This window comes from Malaclemys terrapin, chromosome 9 (assembly GCF_027887155.1).
Source record: "Malaclemys terrapin pileata isolate rMalTer1 chromosome 9, rMalTer1.hap1, whole genome shotgun sequence".
NCBI classification, from domain to species: Eukaryota; Metazoa; Chordata; order Testudines; family Emydidae; genus Malaclemys; species Malaclemys terrapin.
This window is the reverse complement of record NC_071513.1, coordinates 42,304,578-42,318,776: the sequence shown is the minus strand read 5'-3', so window position 1 is coordinate 42,318,776 and position 14,199 is coordinate 42,304,578. Positions and strand designations below refer to the sequence as shown.

Here is a 14,199-nt window from a genome sequence, read left to right as displayed (position 1 = left end):
GATACAATCAACTTAGGCTTGAATACAGACTGGGAATGGCTGAGCCATTACAAACATGTAAGCAGGGCCGGCTCCAGGCACCAGCTTGGCAAGCTGGTGCTTGGGGCGGCCACTCCAGACAGGAGCGGCAGGTCCAGCTATTCGGCGGCAATTTGGCGGACGGCCCCTCACTCCCGCTAGGAGCGAAGGACCTTCCACCGAATTGCCGCCGCAGATCGCGATCGCGGCTTTTTTTTTTTTTTTTTTTTTGGGTGGCTGCTTGGGGCAGCCAAATCCCTGGAGCTGGCCTTGCATGTAAGTATTTTCACACTTCTTATCAAACTGTCTGTACTGGTCTATCTTGATTATCACTTCAAAAGTTTTTTCTCTTACTTAATTGGCCTCTCAGATTTGGTAACACAACTCCCACCTTTTCATGCTCTCTGTATGTATATATATCTCCTCAATATATATTCCATTCTATGCATCCGAAGAAGTGGGCTGTAGCCCACGAAAGCTTATGCTCAAATAAATTTGTTAGTCTCTAAGGTGCCACAAGTACTCCTGTTCTTTTTGAGGATACAGACTACCACGGCTGCTACTCTGAAACATGAAACTGATCAGCTTCATGTCCCTGTCTAAACCGAGGGCAGGTCTTCACTACAGGGGGGGTCGATTTAAGATATGCAAATTCAGCTACGCAAATATCGTAGCTGAATTCAACATATCGGAGCCGACTTACCCCGCTGTGAGGACGGCGGCAAAATCGACCTCCGCGGCTCCCCGTCGACGACACTTACTCCTACCTCCGCTGGTGGAGTAAGCGCGTCAATTTGGGGATCGATTGTCGCGTCCCGACGAGACGCGATAATTCGATCCCCAAGAGATCGATTTCTATCCGCCGATTCAGGCAGGTAGTGTAGACCTAGCCTGAGCAATGCTCCACAAACATACAGTGTGAATGGCGAGAATTAAATTAGGGTTTTTCTTAATTCAGTTCCTCCATTGACTTCAGCTAGTTTTGGCTCGGGACCAGATGTGTCACTGACAGTGCAAGCAATGACATCTGATTTTCAGCAATAGATACATGTCTTTTAATCTCCCTGTTACGACGGGCTCTGGGAATGGCTGCCACTCTGCAAAGGGGAAGAAGGACTCGGCAGAATGGAAGTTGCTCTCTACTATATACATCCCAGTGCTTCCTGTGCTGCTTTTTGCATTTACTAATATCCCAACCTGCAAAGCCTTCAGTGGAATCTCTTGAACTGACTTTGAGCCCCTTAATGAGTGTTTTACAAGCTAATCAATCACGCAGAAGCTCTCCCTTCAGGGCTCTGCTGGAACCGCTGTGGGTTATGATCAAGGCTCAAGAGGGCAGGTGTTTACACTAGCCCTGTCATGTTTACTTTCCCTCGCTAATGACACGCAGCCAGTCACACTTGAACCAGGAATCAGCCCAAGTCAAATTCAAAACCAGCCATAAAGTGAAAGACAACCTGGCCTCCAGAGATGGACTTCTGCAGGTTAAAAGAGGTTAAAAGAGGCTGCCTATTAATTGACTATTATTATTATGGTAACACCTGGGAGCCCCTTCTTGGACCGAGCCCCATTGTGCTAGGCACTGTACACATACAGAACCAAAGGAGGGTGCCTGCCCCAAAGAGCTAATGGGATGGCCCCATACACCTCTACGGTTCAATTTCAACCATTTTTTACCATAGTCTAAATGACCTAAGTTTTCAAAACACAAAGGCATTTCAGAAAATGAAACATTTCATTTTGAAAATTCTCAAAACGGGACATTTTGACCCTTTCAAAACTTGGGGGGAGGTAGGGGGGTGTTCTAAAAAAACTTTTGAATCACGGGAGTCGTCAAACCCAACCCTTTTCTGCAGTTTTGGTTTTGACAACTCAGAATTTTCTGATGAAAAAAAATATTCTCAGTGCACCCCAAGCTCAGCGGACACTGGCAGGCAATCCCTTTCACAGCACTTCCGAAATGTCTCCAAAAGCCTTATTTTATCTGCATGCTCTGTGCTCAGACCCAGTTATAATAGCTCCGTGTTTCAGGGACACCAGGTGGCTCTGGAGAATGATAATAGGCTTTTCACCGATTTCCAAAAGAGCTCAGTGCATTGGATGGTGAGTTCCTTTGAGAATCTAGCCCTAAGTCACCTGTTTAAACCCAACCAGATCTAATTTATTTTAATTAACCAGATCAGTGGTGACCAAGGCCCAGGTGGTTCAAAGGTATGTAGGCTCCTAACTTCCACTGAAATCAATGGGGGTTAGGTGCTAAATACCTGTGAGGCTTTGGGCCCAAGACTTCAACAGAAATGAGTGTGCAGAGTTTGGATCAAAGTCCAAGTGTTTGAATCCAGGATTTGGTTCTAGGTCTAATCATTACCATCCCTCGTGGGAAAGAATTGGCACTGCCCCTCGCTCTGAGTAATGCTGTGAGGTGCCAGACGTCCACATCACAGGAACCAGCGCTAATGTTCATGCTCCTTGGCAGTCTCCACAGAGAGACCCTGGACCAGAAGGAATCTGTTTCCTAGAGAGGTTCCTCCTGGTCGGAGCTAAGGCCCATTGGCTGGGGGCAGTGTGGGAAGGTTGCCCTGCCACAGCTTGTGTTGTAGCTGCTCTGCAGGTAAACAGAGGCCTGCAGTATCCAGGGCTGTCAATCCAGCACCTTTCACCAGCCCTGAATCAACACAAGAAAAACGAGCTCCCACTGGAGAAGGGATTTGCTGAACAGCATTTCGTTGTGTGTTTAACCTTGTATCTTTGTTCTCCTAGGCAGCTCCACTAGTATCATCGCCCTAAACTGGCTGAGCCAAAGAGAGCTGGGTTTTCGGGGGGATCAGATCTGCTAACAAAGCAGAGATCTTCCTACCCAGTTCTGCTTAAACACTGAGGCAAGGGCAGCTATGATGCCAAAATAATAAAAGGCGAACGCAATCGATGCAGCCAAGTTAAATACAGCCTAATCCTTGGGAATGTTGTAACCGGTGACTAACACACACCGAGGCGAAGAACAGCTACACGAAGCCTATTGTGACCCACACAAATGATTAGGAGGATTGGCTTTCACTTCTGGTGCTGCTCTTAGGCGTCTCCATCACCCCCACATAGATGCGCCTAGCCCACTGCCTGAGTGTGCCTCCAGGATTCCCCTTGCGCCATCAGGTGCCAGGAGAAACCCCTTTGGGGCCCTGGGGCCATATGACAAATATTGTCACAGCTGTGGCTGTTGTGGATTTCATAGCTGCTGCCATCACTGTTGCGAAGGTCCCACAGCCGGGACCAAACACAGGTCCTCTTCCTCCAAAAGTACAGGCTTGACGAAAAGTTATAGGGCCTATGACTCACACAGCGAGGCAGTTCTGATGCCACTTGGCAGGACACATAGGGGCCCGCCCCCCCAAGGTTTGTGGGGATGTCGAATGAGCTGCTCGGGCTGTGGGATCCCAGCCGGGCCTGTTCCATTTAATAGACAGGCCCTTTCCCTTTCCCGGGGCTGACAGCAATGTTCTTTTAACAGAGTCAGCGTCATCACTGATTTTCAGCTCATTCAGAGGCTGGTGATCCAGAACTGTCACCCCTCCCCAACAGTCTCTCTTTGGGCTCCCCATAGCCTAAGGACCCCCTAGGGCGCACAATCCCAGACCTTTGCATATGCAGCGCCTGGGCCTGCATTGCTTGTAAGCTTCACAGCCCCTGCTGGGCTGCAGGGCAAGACACTGGCTAGGAAACAAGGCCTAGGGAGTCCAACTGGGGCACGGTCAAGCAGGCTTATGCTACCAGAGCTCACCCTTATTTAAGGGGAGAGCCTGGTACCTCCATGACAGAGGAGAGCCCTCAGGCAATGGTGACCTGATTCCTATGGGCACCTGAAGGATTTCCTTGGCCTCTGCTCAGCCCATCTCCTGCCACTCTGTGACTAACTGCACTCTCTAATCTCCAGTAGCATTTTCCTCCCCCAGCTCCAGTGCTTGAATGTATTCCCTTGCCGCTGCCTCAGCCACCTTCTGGTGATGTCCAGAAAACAACAGGGGAACTATAGAGCAGTGTTTCTCAAACTGGGGGTCCCGACCCAAAAGGGGGTCGCAAGACCATTGTAAGGGGGTTGTGAGAACAGTGGCTGCTGGCCGGGCACCAAGCTCTGAAGGCAGCACCGCCGTGAGCAGCAGCGCAGAAGTAAGGATGGCATGATATGGGGAAGGGGGTCATCATAGTCTGAAATATTTTCAAAGGGGGTCCCAGCAAAGAAAGTTTGAGAACCCCTGCTGTAAAGTGTCCCGGTGTTGCCACAGCCCGAAGTCACCACAAAATCATGCTGGTGGTTGTCATGGATTCATGGAGACTGAGTGACGTGTGGCTGGTTGGGCCCTTCACATCTCACGTCACTAGCGTCCCGAGAACCTCGTGGCAGCTCTGACCCCAGGGCTCACATTAAAACTCAGCTCATTTCTTGCCCCCCCAGATGCCCTCCTGCTATCTTAGAGCATGTTTGAGATGGCAGCCTAATTGCCTATGGAATTGCATTGTTTTATGGGTCTTTCTCGGCTGCTGTTATAAACCTTTTATGGCGTTCAGTGCCCCCACTGTAATATGCAAATTCCTGGATACCAAGGAGCCATTAATCCTGCCCATGAAAAGGTGCATTGTGGAGCTGCACTAGGGGAGAGAGCAAGGGAGAGCTGGAGTGTTTTTGAAAGCTCCTGGCCTGCACTGGCACAGGGGGGAAGTGATGCAAGAGGCTGGGAACGATGGCGAGGCCTGAATTGTACACCATAAAACAGCACAAACTAACCAGATCCATGCGGTCAGGGATGCAGACACTATGGCCTGACTCCTCAAAGGAATTTAGGCTCCTAACTTCCATCTAAGCCAATAGGAGTTAGATGCCTAAATACCTTTGAGGATCTGGGCCTACCTGCTTTTCCAAGGAGGTGTAGTATTGTCTAGTGGTCAGAGCAGAGCACTGGGAATCAAGAGTGTGACAGGCTGGATCACAAAAACCCCCTTGGGAACTGCCAACTGATGTGCCAAGACTACTTCTGCCCCTGCTTTCCTGCCCTGCCAGCCTGTGAGTCCAGCACCCTGTCTTGTCAAGCCAGACACGCCAGTCTGCTCCAACACAGACCCAGAGTCTGAACCACGTGCCTCAAAGCTGCAGACTTAACTGAAAGCAACTTACAGAAGTGTTCCTGTCTTTAACACTCAGATGCCCAACTTCCAATGGGGTCCAAACTCTAAATAAATCCGGTTTACCCTGTATAAGGCTTATACAGGATAAACTCATAAATTGTTCGCCCTCTGTAACACTGATAGAGAGATATGCACAGCTGTTTGCTCCCCCAGGTATTAATACATACTCTGGGTTAATTAATAAATAAAAAGTGCTTTTATTAAATACAGAAAGTAGGATTCATGTGGTTCCAAATAGTAACAGACAGAACAAAGTGAATTATTAATTAAAATAAAATAAAACACGCAAGTCTGAGTCTAATACAGTAAGACAACTGAGTACAGATAAAAACCTCACCAGTTCCAGTAAGCTTCCTTTTACAGACTAGTCTCCTTCTAGTCTGGGTCCAGCAATCACTCTCACACCCCCTGTAGTTACTGTCCTTTGTTCCAGTTTCTTTCAGGCATCCTTGGGGTGGAGAGGCTGTCCCTTCAGCCAGCTGAAGACCAAATGGCGGGGGGGGGGGTCTCCCAGGGGTTTAAGTAGACTTTCTCTTGTGGGTGGAGCCTCCTATCTCCTATACAAAATCCAGCTCCAAGATGGAGTTTTGGAGTCACATGGGCAAGTCACATGTCCATACATGACTGAGTTTCTTACCAGCCAAGCCACATTCCTGGGAAATCTCCAATGTAGACTGGCATCTCCAAGTTCATTGTTGGCTTAAGTGGTTCTTGATTGGACACTTAATCTGCTGGCCAAATGCTTTACTAAGGCTATCAAGCAAGTAGACAGACAGACAATATTCCTAACTTCAAGTACAAAAATGATACATGCATACAAATAGGAGGAATGTATTCAGTAGAGCATAACCTATACATAGATATATTACATGGCATATATAGCAGAAAGCATATTCTAGTTATGTCATATATACATTCATAAGCTGCAGTCATAAGCCTTTTCCATAAAGCCTTATGGGGTACACCGTCACAAGGAGATCTTGGATCTGTTCCAGGCTTTGGAGGACCGTGGACAAGTCACCTCCACTCAGTGACGTGCCTCAGTTTCCCTCTTCTGTAACATGGCATAATATCTCTGAGCTAGCCTGGGCAGTGGGGAGGAAGGGCTGGCAGGCTTATTTCTTCCTTGTTTGCAAAGAACTTTGACATCCTTGAACACAAGGTGCTGATGGAGGACAGAGCGTTATTATTAGTTTCCCAGAGCTCAGAGCGGGATAGGGGAAGGGCAGGACTTTGCCCAAAGTGAAGAAGGGCCATTGGGCATCTTATGATGCAGTGCAGAGGAATGGGGCTGCTGGTTACCCACTGCACCCCCTAGCACTCCACCTACACCGCAGCCCTCTTTCTCACACCTTAACCCACTGCCGCCAGCCTCATGTGTGCCAGTCTAATGAGTTAGGTTTAAAGGGATATTTAAACAGCTCAGGAGCCGTGAGGAGATGCTGGCACAGCAGTGTGCTGGCAGTGCACAAGGAACAAGGAGAGCAGATGAGTGTGAGCTGCGGTGGAGCTCCAAAGGCTGACTTTGCCAGAGAACCCCAAGAGCCCTGCTTTCTGGGAGGTGGGGGGCAGGGGTACAGCTGGGAAGTACAGGGCCTGCTGGTAATCTATAGGGCCATACTTACATGCATGCTGTGGCTACCTGAAGGCTGGTCTGAATCCCGAGTCTGATTCAGGAACAAAATGCAGCTCTTATAGGGCACTTTTCATCCACAGGTCTGACAGCATTTCACAAAGGTCATTATCCCCATTTTATAGCTGAGCAAACTGAAGCACAGGAAGGGAAAGAGAGACTCAGTCAGTAGGCCCATGGCAGAGCTGTAGGTAGCTCCCAAGTCCTGGGCCAGTGCTCTATGTACTGAGCCAAAAAGGCTTTCAAGATTCCAGCCAACTGCACTGGGCTTTGGATCCTGTCCCTGGAGCACTATCTTTGCACAAAGATGGGGGACCTGAAGGAGTCTTCAGGCTGGCAATGACATCAATGCCAGGGAAGAGAGATGGCTCTTCACCTGTAGAAACACGCCTGCCCTATTCCCTGGTTACCATGGTAAATATTTAGGCCTGGTTGCCATGCCCTGATTGCTTGCTCCTCTGGCAGGCCCCAAGCAGGGATGTTGCAAAACCAAGATCACAGTGCCATGGAAATTTTTGAGGCACCGGGGCATCCTTTGCTCTCCAGAGGCAGGGCCGAGGAAACAACTTGAGCAAAGGTCATCCTGGGATGAGAGTGAGGGCCCCGGAGTGTCCCCAGAGGGAAGGAAGGTGGGAGGGACAGAAGCTGCAACAAAGGCAGGTGGAAAGGAGGAACGGAAAACAGGAATAAAAAACCCCAGGGAAACAAACAATAAAGGACAATGAATTAGACAATTTGGGGGAATTAGCACTCTGGCCTGGCCTGCGTTCCCTTATGGTACTGTGTAACTCGGAAATTAAATGAGTTTAGTAGCTCAGCCTGTTTCTCAATGCACCCTGGCCCAGTACAACACTGATCAACAGGCTGGAATTACAGGGGCTCTGGGAGAGCTGTAAGAGAGGCTACTGAGGTGTATTAGTAGAGCTGTGGTGCAGTTGCCCAGCGTTGGAATAGCAGGGGGCTGCAGGGCAGGAGTGAGGGGCATTGGCAAAGTGGGATAGTGGTGGGACTCCTGTGGTTTTACAAACTTAAATTTGTAAAGTTGCATTGGCAGGGCTCATGGCAATAGACTGCAAACAGGGTCCCACCCAACACCGGATGCAAATTGTATTGTGCACAAATTAAACCCTGTGCAAAGTCTATGCTAATGTAACATTATAACTGAGATTGTTAATTACTCAGAGCAGCTTGATTGAGCTGCATGGAACTGGCAGTTTTGCAAACCTAATGTGCTATATTGTGGACTTGCAAAACTGGTCTGAATTCAGACTCTACCTTCGTTTCTTGCCATTTAAATCCATGGAGTTTTTCCAGGCTGATTCATTTAAACAACCAAACCGACCAACCAAAGCCATCATTTTCTACCCAGAGTAGAAAATAGAATATCAGGGTTGGAAGGGACCTCAGGAGGTCATCTAGTCCACCCCCCTGCTCAAAGCAGGACCAATCCCCAGACAGATTTTTACCCTGATGGGCTGTGAATTAAGAATAGAAAAAGAGACCCAACATATCAGCTAGAGCCAGGCTATATAACAGGGGTGGGCAAACTACGGCCCATGGGCTGGATCCGGCACCTCAAGGCTTTGGATCCAGCCCGCGGGATTGCCCCCCGTGGCGCCATGGGCACAGCGCCACTCTCAAAAGCGGCCGGCACCATGTCCCTGCGGACTCTGGGCGGGGGGCAGAGGGCTCCGTGCATTGCCCTTGCCTCCCGGCAGCACCCACCGCAGGGGAACCGCAGCCAATGGGAGCTTCGGGGGAGGTACCTGGAGGCACGGCAAGGGCAGCACACACGGAGCCCTCCACCCCCCCTTCCCCAGGGGATGCAGCGCTTCCTGGAGTGGCGCGGGCTGGGGACAGGGCAGGCATGCAGGGAGCCTGCCCTGGCCCCGGTGCGCGCTGCTGCCACCCTGGAGCCACTTTAGGTAAGTGGCGCCGGGCCAGAGCCCGAACCCTGCCTGCACCCTGCCCCCCAACTCCTTGCCCTAAGCCCCCTGCCTGCACCCCGCACCCTTCCTGTACCCCAACCCCCTGCCCTGAGTCCCCTGCTGCACCCACACTCCTCCTGCACCCCAATCCCTGCCCTGAGCCCCCTGCCGCACCCGCACCCCCCTGCACCCCAACCCCTGCCCTGAGCCCCCTGCCTGCACCCCGCACCCTTCCTGCACCCCAACCCCCTACTCTGAGTCCCCTCCCACAGTCCACACCCCTCCTGCATGCCTGCCCTGAGCCCCACCCTGCACTCCGCACCCCTCCTGTACCCCAACCCCCTTCCCTGAGCCCCCCATACACCCCGCACCCCTCCTCTGCCCCATCCCTTGCCCTGAGCCCCCTCCCAAACCCCCCCACTCCCTCCCGCACCCCAACCCCCCACCCTGGCCCTGCATACAATTTCCCCACCCAGATGTGGCCCTTGGCCCAAAAAGTTTGCCCACCCCTGCTATATAATGTATAGTAATAGATCCACTGTATCTATCTTCCAGGAGAATTTTTCACTCTGTCCTTCTTTTGGGACAGATCCCCAGATGGTGTAAATCAGGACTGATGTAAATGGAGCTCCACCAATTTACACCAGCTGAGGATCAGGACTCAGCTCCATTTCCCCCGCACCCTTCCTTTTTGCAGTCTCTGCCAAGCAGACCCCAAACCCCCAGCCCTGAAGTCAGCCTTGTGAAGGCCCACTCTTTGAATGTGCTTGAAATTAGGCAATATATGATGGGCCCATCCCTAGTTACGGAAGAGCTCTTTGTTATGTCATCACACAGTTTTGGGCAATGAGCCATACACCCTAGCATATCACGCACCTGCAGGAAGGCACTGCACTTTTCCACCTTAATCCTAGGTGGACAGTAGCATTTTGGTTTACTCTGTGTACGTTGATGGTATTTTCTAGATGAGTTGGAAAGATCTTATTAACTTAGGGTTGCCAACTTTCTAATCACACAAAACCAAACCCTCTTGTCCTGCCCCCTGCCCCGCCCCTTCCCCAAGGCCCTGCTCCTGCCCCACCCTGTCTCTGAGGCTCTGCCCCCACTCCCTCCATTCTCCCCTCCCTCCGTCGCTCGCTCTTCCCCACTCTCACTCACTTTCACTTGGCTGGGGCAAGGAGTTGGGGTCTAGGAGGGGATGAGCAGGGCCAGTGAGAGGAAGTTTCGCGCCCTAGGCGAAACTTCCACCTTGCGCCCCCCCAGCCCTGCGGCAGCTCCCTGCCCCCCACCCGCCCTGAGGCGTCCCCCCCGCGGCAACTCCCCCCCCCACCCTGAGGCGCCCCCCCCGGGGAACCATGCAGCAGCTCCCCACCCCAGCTCACCTCTGCTCCGCCTCCTCCCAGAGCACGCCGCCTCCACTCTAATTCTCCTCCCCTCCCAGACTTGCGGCGCCAAACAGCTGATTGGCGCCGCAAGCCTGGGAGGCGGGAGAAGTGGAGCAGCGATGGCATGCTCGGGGAGCGGATGTAGCAGAGGTGAGCTGGGGTGGGGAGCCATGCAGCAGCTCTCCCCCTGCCCTGAGGCACCCCTGCGGCAGCTCCCCAACCCCCCGGCCCGGGGACCCGTGCGGCAGCTCCCCACCCCAGCACACTTCTGCTCCGCCTCCTCCCCGAGCACGCCGCCCGCGCTCTAATTCTCCCCTCCCAGGCTTGCAGCGCCAAACAGCTGATTGATGCTGCAAGCCTGGGAGGCAGGAGAAGTGGAGTGGCGACCGCAGGCTTGGGGAAGGGGCATAGGAACGCTGTAAAAAAAATTGGGGGCACTGCTTTTTGGCGCCCCCAAATCTTGGCACCCTAGGCAACCGCCTAGTTTGCCTAAATGGTAGCACTGGCTCTGAGGATGAGGGCTCCAGCTGGAGGTGCGGGCTCCAGGGTGGGGCCAAAAATGAGGGGTTCAGGGTGTGAGAGGGGGCTCCAGGCTGGGGCAGGGGGTTGGGGTGCAGGAAGGGGTGAGGGCTCCGGCTGGGAGTGCGGGCTCTGGGGCAGGGCCAGGGATGAGGGGTATGGAGTGAAGGAGGGGGCTCCAGACTGGGGCCACAGGGTTTTGAGTGTAAGAGCGGGCTCAGGGCTTGGGCGGGGGTTGGGGTGCAGGAGGGGGTGCAGCCAAGGGGTTTGGAGTGTGGGAGGGAACTCTGGGCTGGGGCAGGGGATTGGGGTGTGGGAGGGGTGGGCTCCAGCTGGGGGTGTGGGCTCTGGGGTAGGGCCGGGGATGAGGGATTTGGGATGCATGAAGGGGCTCCAGACTGGGGCCGAGGGAGTTGAAGTGTAGGACCAGGCTCAGGGGTGGGGCAGGGGATTGGGGTGCAGGCACTGGAAGGGGGCTCAGGGCTGGGGCAGGGAGTTGAGGTGAGGACTCTGGGAGAGAGTTAGGGTATGGGAGGGAGTTCTGACCTGGGGCTGGGTGTTGGGGTATGGGTGAGGGTTCCCAGCCAATGGCAGCTGCAGAGCCAGCACTCAGGATGGGGACAGCATGCGGAGTTTCCCTGATGCCCCTACACCCAAGAACTGCAGGGACATGCCGGCTGCTTCTGGGGAACTGCGCAGAGCCAGAGCAGGCAGGGAGCCTGCCTTAGCCCAGCTGCGCCGCCAACCTGACATTTAACGGCCTGGTCAGCAGTGCTGACCAGAGCCACCAGGGTCCCTTTTCGACTGGGCATTCCGGTCGAAAACAGGATGCCTGGCAACCCTATATTATCTCCCAGACATAGTGCGCAAGCAGTGCAGTACATACATCCCAGAATAGCATAGCACAGCACACATGCCACTCATCCTAGCATGCTGCAGCAGCGTCACACCAGCACACACATCAACGGGGCATATTACATGCATGAAAGCATGGAATATTATCTGTAGGGCCCTACTAAATTCATGGTCAATTTCATGGGTCATGATTTCAACTATTTAAATCTGAAATGTCACAGTGTTGTAATTGTAGGGGTCCTGACCCAAAAAGGAGTTGGGGGGTCGCAAGGTTATTGTAGGGAAGGTTGTGGTACTGCTACCCTTACTTCTGCACTGCTGCTAGTGGTGGCTCTGCCTTCACAGCTGGGCAGCTGGAGAGCGGCAGCTGCTGGCCGGGATCCCAGCTCTGAAGGCAGAGTTGCATGGCATGGTATGGTATTGCCACCCTTACCTCTGCGCTGCTGCTGTTGGGCCGCTGCCTTCAGAGCTGGGTGCCCAGCCAGTAGTCGCCACTCTCCAGCCACCCAGCTCTGAAGGCAGCACAGAAGTAAGGGTGGCAATACCATGACTCCCCTAAAATAACCTTGTGACACCCCCCCCCCGCAACTTTCTTGTGGGTCAGGACCCCCAATTTGAGAAACGTTGGTCTCCCCGGGGAAATCTGTATAGTATAGGGTAAAAGGACACAAAAGACCAGATTTCACGGGGGAGACCAGATTTCACAGTCCGTGACACATTTTTCATGGCCTTGAATTTGGTAGGGCCCTAATTATATGCATTAGAATGTGCATATGTGTACCACAGCATGCCATAGCACACACAGTATCACACACACACCCTATTACCCACAGTGCGTTGTAACATGTACAGTATAAACACATAAGCAGTATAAACCACTCACAACACATATCCCAGGGCAGTAAAACACACACATCATACGAGTGGAGTATAAATCTCACACACAGAGAATACATAACACACACATCCCAGTGCACTATAACACATACAACACACACACCTATTAACCCCAGGGCAGTATAACATGCACATTTCCCTGTGTGGTATGACACAGCACACAGCCATCACAATATAACAGACAGCCCAGTGCAATATTTCCCCCATATGCATATCACCTTGGGTCACCCTTGTGATGTCCTTTTCCAGTGTGGACAGTCAGGTCTGCATTCAGAACCAGACTCTGTTCACACTCCATCGCAAACACCCACTCTGGAGCCAGGTTTCCCCAGACGCGATTGCAATCCAACTGCTGACAATAATAACAAAGGGAAATTCATGCATCTCTGCTTGCCACAACAAGCCACTTGCCTGCTGTTTGCATCAGCTGAAGGCAGTTTCCACACTGCCGCGGTTATGTGAGCAGCACTTCACTTAGCAGACTTGTTCTGACACAGTGAGCCATCACAAGGGTTCAGAGGAGGGATAGCAGAGAAAACTTCCTACATCTTACAGAGGCCCATAGAAACTGGAGGTTTGCAAGTGACAAACCCCAGGATTACCACCAATCCCCACACCACTGGGGGGAGGTTAGTTTATTAGCTAACTGTGGCTGCCATAGGCAGCATGGTGAGCTATGCCCATGATTTTTGTAGGCCCAACAAAACGCCTCTCTCTTTTGCTTGTTGAATTGTTCAGTGATGAAGCAGTCCCAGCCAACAGTAACCAGATACTTGGGGCTGGATCCTGACAAGTCAGCATAGCTCTATTGAAATCCATCTCCCCCATGTATACCAGCTGAGGATCTGACATCTAGCCTTCAGCACATTTTAATCTGGCAGACTCTAGCCTTTATGGAAGCACAACTAGGAACCCAAATAACTTGATAGTAGCCCTTTAAATCAGGTGGCCTTTGCCGGCCCTTTAAGCATTCACCTGCCGCAGCTCTGCCAACAATCTCAGTGTTGTTGTGTCTAGCTGCCAACTGAGACATGCCAGCTGGGATCAGACCTTCGCCAGAGGGCACCGGGAGAACTCGTAACAAATTCAAGGCTCCAGTCCAAGGCCTGTAGGGCAAGGGCAGGGAGCGCTGGGAATCTGATGCCTTAAAAATAAATGAACATTAGAAGACACACGTCACACTCAGCTTTATGAGGGACTTTTCTTTTAAAGTCCTGTTATTTTCTGAGGAGCTGAAAGTGTAGGGAGAGCTGCCAAAATGTAGCCAGTAAGCAACGCTCGCCCAGCCTGCAGAACCTTCCATAAGACAGGCATGGAGCGTCTTCCCACAGTCCTGTTCTAGCTCCAATGGAAACAGTTATGCCAGGGAGGAAATCATTTGGTGGCTGGTGGGCTGGCACTGGCCGGAGCAGAATGATCAGGTCCAGGGTAGCTGCTGGACTAGCATTGGTGGAGCTGAGGCTTGTTAAAGCATCAGGAACTCCTTGTAGTATCCCGAGACTCCGAGACAGTTCCCCAAATAAGCCATTTCCCTCTTGTCTTCTGCCATGGTCCCCTCCTCCCTCACCCAGGGACCAACCTCTCTGCCTCCTGTAAACTCGTTTTCCAGCATCAATTCAGCAGTGCCCTTCCCTGCTCCCTCTCTCTCAGGGCCCATCTACACTTGAAATGCTGCAGCAATGCAGCTGTAGCATTTCTGTGTGGACATGACCTATGCCAATGGGAGGGGTTCTCCTGTTGGCCTAGGTAATGCACCTCCCCAAGAGGCAGTAGCTTGGTCAAGAGAAGA

At 52.2% G+C, this 14,199-nt stretch overlaps 1 long non-coding RNA gene across 1 annotated transcript; it reads right to left on the bottom strand.

Moving 5' to 3' along the window:
- Positions 1–5,398: 5,398 nt before the first annotated feature.
- Positions 5,399–12,738, bottom strand: LOC128842706 (uncharacterized). Its single transcript, XR_008446095.1, has 3 exons — positions 12,629–12,738; positions 6,819–6,960; positions 5,399–6,358 (listed from the first exon to the last, which is right to left on the bottom strand). It is a non-coding gene; the product is annotated as an uncharacterized LOC128842706 (long non-coding RNA).
- Between the last annotated feature and the right edge of the window lie 1,461 nt (positions 12,739–14,199).